Raw genomic sequence first — 4,537 nt, 5'->3', positions numbered from 1 at the left:
CTCAGCTAAAATTCAATGAGAATATTGTACTTTTTACTCCACTACTCAGCTATTACTAGCTACTTTGCAGATTAGGTTTTATATACAAACTAATGCTCACTTTATAAATATGATGCATTCCCATAGATTACACTACCAAACACCACTTACACAAGTGTATTATGTATCGATTTATTCTGTGATATTTTGATTTGTACATTATATGAGCAGCACCCAGAATACCTTGTACTTACGTAAATACACGTTTAGACAGACTTTCTCTTCACTGTATTCTTATGAAATAATTCCAGAAAACAACTTTTTGCATCTAATAAAGCGTTTGCTTGTGACCAAGGCTGAAGCAAAATATGTTTTCCCTCATGTTGATGTTAGTAATATCTCTGACGCACGTCTTTGTTTATGTGTGTGGGTTCAGTTTGGCACCAGGTTCCAGCCCTACATCCGCTACTGCATGGAGGAGGAGGGCTGCATGGAGTACATGCGCACGCTTCACGGGATAACGAGCTCTTCAGAAACATACGTCACAGTCAGTTCTCTCTGCCCTCTCGCCTTAAAGCTAATTGCACATAACTACAGTACTGATACTGATATATTTCTGACTGATTAAATGTTTTATTTCCTGCCTTTGTCAGTGGGGAGAGACCCATAAGGTGTAACCGTCTGAAGCTGGCTGACATGTTGGCAAAACCTCATCAGAGACTGACCAAATATCCACTTCTACTGAAAAGGTTCTCAAGAAAACGGATGAGCCGTCAGCCCGCGACATTGTCAACAGCATGGTAAGGATGTAGAACAATTGATAACGTGTGCTCTTTTCTGATTATACTGATGGAAAAATGCCTGACAATGTGTGTATTGCGTGTTTGTCCTCCTAAAGGTGGCCACAGTAGAGGGCTTCATCAACAGCGTGGACTCCCAGATGAGACAGCGTCAGGAACAACAGAAGCTGGCCACCATTTCTGCCGTATAGACTCCTACGAGGCTGTAGAGGGCAGCAGTGAAGAGGTGGAGAAGGTAAGAAACCATTTACGGGGCCCCAGTACTTCAAAAAAGAAAGATCTGATAGATTTAACATATCGCTTTCATGCTTTTGTTTTTCCCTTTCAGATCCTCAAGGAGTACAACTGCTTCGACCTCATGGCTCCCATGAGAGGAATATCACCGGAGGAGACACGACAGCTGCATCTCGAGGGAGCACTGAAGATGAAAGAGGGCAAAGACAGTCGGGTAAGACTGACTCACAAGCCCGCTTGTAAACACCCAGCTCTTATCTTTATACTCAACAGTGTTTCTTACGTTTGCTCTGCAGCCACCTCGCATTTCACATAAAATGGTAATAGACCATAAAACAAAATGAAATGTGTTTCTGTCAGATCTGAGATGAGTTTTTCCCCCTCTCTATAGATGGATGTCTATTGTGTCCTGTTCACTGACCTGCTGATAATTACCAAGCCAGTGAAAAGAGTGGAGAAAGTCAAAATCATCCGCCAGCCTCTCCTCATTGACAATGTCGTCTGTAAGGAGCTCAAAGATCCTGGTGAGTTTGATGGTCGATGTTGTCTGTTAAAGAAATCAGGAAATCTTTTCAAATTTTCAAAATCATTTGAGAAGGTATAACCAGCGAATATCTAAGATTTAACTGATTATGACCTACTGGATTTGTGAACTAATTGTTTGAGCTAGAATTTAAAGCTACTGAATGTTAAATCATGTAGAACTCAGAGACCACTGATGAACTACTATAAAAATTCTCTGCAGACAAACTGGATAATTAGCTATAACTTAATACTGAATGTTTGTGCTTTTTGTCTGGTAGGCTCATTCATCCTCATCTACCTCAATGAGTTTAAGAGTGCAGTGGCAGCTTACACTTTCCAAGCCAACAGCGCCGCCCAGGGGCGAAGCTGGGTCGATGCAATCTGCAATGTCCAGGTTGGAGAGCCAGTTAATATATTTTTAAATGTTTTGCACATGGAGCCCAGAATTACAATTCAGAGACATCATTTTGCAGTTGCATACTTAATGTGGCTGTATAATTACACTGCAGAACCAGCTCCAGAGGCTCCGCTCTGAGGAGGACAGAAGAAGGCAGAAGAAGAGTCTGAAGAGATGTACGGAAGGTGAGGAAGATGAGGAGGATGCAGATGAGAGCAGCAACTCCACTACAAGTTCCCCATGCTTGAGGCACAAAGACCAGCAGAACTCAAGGTATTACAGTGTACAACTCAGGTGTGATAAAGTGATAATTCAAAAAAGAAAAATAGAAAAATGCAACTGTAAATGTAATCATTCAAAAGTAGCAAATTACACCCAATTACTTGTTTATTGACAAAATTTAAACACAAATGGAATCGTGTTGTGGTCAAAAGATGAGCTATAAAAATTTAAATCTGGCAACCACACAGTGATGATACTCCAGATATCAGTGCTCCTGACCTAGAAACAGCTCGGTACATAACTCCTAGTAAAACCACTTTAAAACAACATTTTGTCTTTACACAAGATCTAACATGTTATTTAGTGAGCTTAAGAGGTGCTGGTTGGTAGATTGTGTTACCTATGGGCAGACCAGGCTAACTGTTTCTCCCTGTTTCTGGTCTAATGCTAAGCTAAGCTAACCAGCTGCTGGCTATAGAGAGTGGTAATGATCTTCTCATCTAAGTCTTGGCAAGACATCAAATTAGCGTATTTCCCAAAATGTTGAACTTTTCTTTTTGAGGAAGAAAAATAGATGCCTGCAAGTGCAAATGTTTCATCATTTATATTAAAAAAGTACAAAAACACACCTGGAGCTCCCATACTTATTTTCTTGATGAGTTTAAACCTCATTCAACTCATGTTCTGGTCAAAGGATCAGCTAGAAAGACTGAAATCCACACTGTCTTGGAATTAAGTATGTGATAAATGTATCTTCAGTTCAGCAGATGTTACTCCTTATACACTTTTATCATTAGCTCGTTGTTGTTGTAAGCCTAACCATTCAATTAATCAACCAAATGTCTTTCAGTCAATCAGATGGTTCCACTGAGACCCTGTCGGTGATGGACATTGCCCCCAACATGAACCTCGAGGGAGACACTAATAAAGGCTCAGACTCCGATGTGGCTCCCTGTCTGAAAGGTCTGATGTCCAGCAGTCTCAGTCCACAAGCCCCCACGGAGTTCACTCCAATGTTTACTTTGAGCACGATCAGGAGATGGGGACTGATGGTGAGCAGCTGGACCCCACATGTCGCTCTCTCTCCATGGATAGCGCCTACGGTACCCTTTCCCCCGAGTCCCTCATGAGAGAACTTCAGCCACAGCCCGGCCAAAGTGAAGAAGAGGAGACTGAGGAGGAAGAGGGAGACAGGGAGGGTGGGGAGGCAGAGAAGGAAGAGGAAGCAATAGAGGAGGTAGAAAAAGAGCAGGAGGAAGAAGAGGAAGATGATGCTACCTCCTCAGTGGGTTCCCAGCTTCAGTAGTCCAGTCTTCTAAACCTCGCCGGCGGCCTCATGTACAGTCACGACTCCACTGCCTCAAGAGGCTGTCCACTCTGGCCTTGTCCCGCTCTGAGGATAATCTGCTGCAGCGCATCTGTGGAAAAAACACCATATTCCACACACAGTCACTAAGCTCTAAGGCACCGGACATGAACGCATCACCTCTGGCACACAGTAAAAGCCTGTCAGAGCTGAGCCAAAACTGCATGGAGCTATTGTCCAGCGACCTCGACCAGTCAGATGACTGCTTGAGCATGAGCATGCCCACTGAAAAACTCTGTGCCACCTTGAGGCGGGTGCAGGCCAGGCAAGGCTCCACGGCGCCCGCCGGACCGTTTGAGAATAACGAGTCCCAAAGTAACAGCTCAGACGGGGAAATGGCTCCACCTGCCTGCGTTGATCAGAAGAATTCGGGGGAAATGTCTCCTAAAAAGAGGAAATCACCAACCCAGCAGCACAAGAAGTGACACTGGCTCAGCTGTATAGGATACGCACCACTCTTGTCCTCAACTCCACACTCACTGCATCGTAAGTCATCAGTTCTGTAATACCAGTTTATGGGTTTACTACATTTAAATGAGCAGTTTGACACTTTGAGAATAGACTTTTTAATTTACTTTACTTTTAATTGAAATTTTCTTGCCAAGTTAGATGAGAAGAGCGATACAACACACTTGTCTGTAGTAAATATGAAGCCTAGTTAGCTTAGCTTAGCATTAATACTGAAACAGGCAGGGAAACCGCTAGCTTGTAGCAAAATCTTCCTAATCCAAGGCTCCAGGAAGTAACTGTGCATTGCCAAGATATTCCGGCAGGAAACACTTATTTGTACATAGTAAACAAACAAGATACTTTATAACATGTTAATTGGTGAGCTGTAGAGGCTGGTAGGTGGATTTTCTTACATTTTGGACAGGCAAGCTGTTGCTCCTATGTTTGGTCTTTGTGCTAAGATATACTACATTTACATTTATTCATTTTAGCTGACGCTTTTATCCAAAGCGACTTACAATTACTATACTGTACATGTCAGAGGACGCACGCCTCTGGAGCAAC

At 42.9% G+C, this 4,537-nt stretch overlaps 1 pseudogene; it reads left to right on the top strand.

Moving 5' to 3' along the window:
• Positions 1-415: 415 nt before the first annotated feature.
• Positions 416-4,013, top strand: LOC119883986 (annotated as a pseudogene).
• Positions 4,014-4,537: the final 524 nt, after the last annotated feature.

The sequence above is a fragment of the Micropterus salmoides genome, unplaced genomic scaffold (assembly GCF_014851395.1).
Source record: "Micropterus salmoides isolate LMB-PRFRI ecotype aquatic unplaced genomic scaffold, ASM1485139v1 Ms_hic_scaffold_3068, whole genome shotgun sequence".
NCBI lineage: Eukaryota > Metazoa > Chordata > Actinopteri > Centrarchiformes > Centrarchidae > Micropterus > Micropterus salmoides.
Note: the sequence above shows the minus strand (reverse complement) of the source record. Positions and strands in the feature narration are given on the sequence as shown.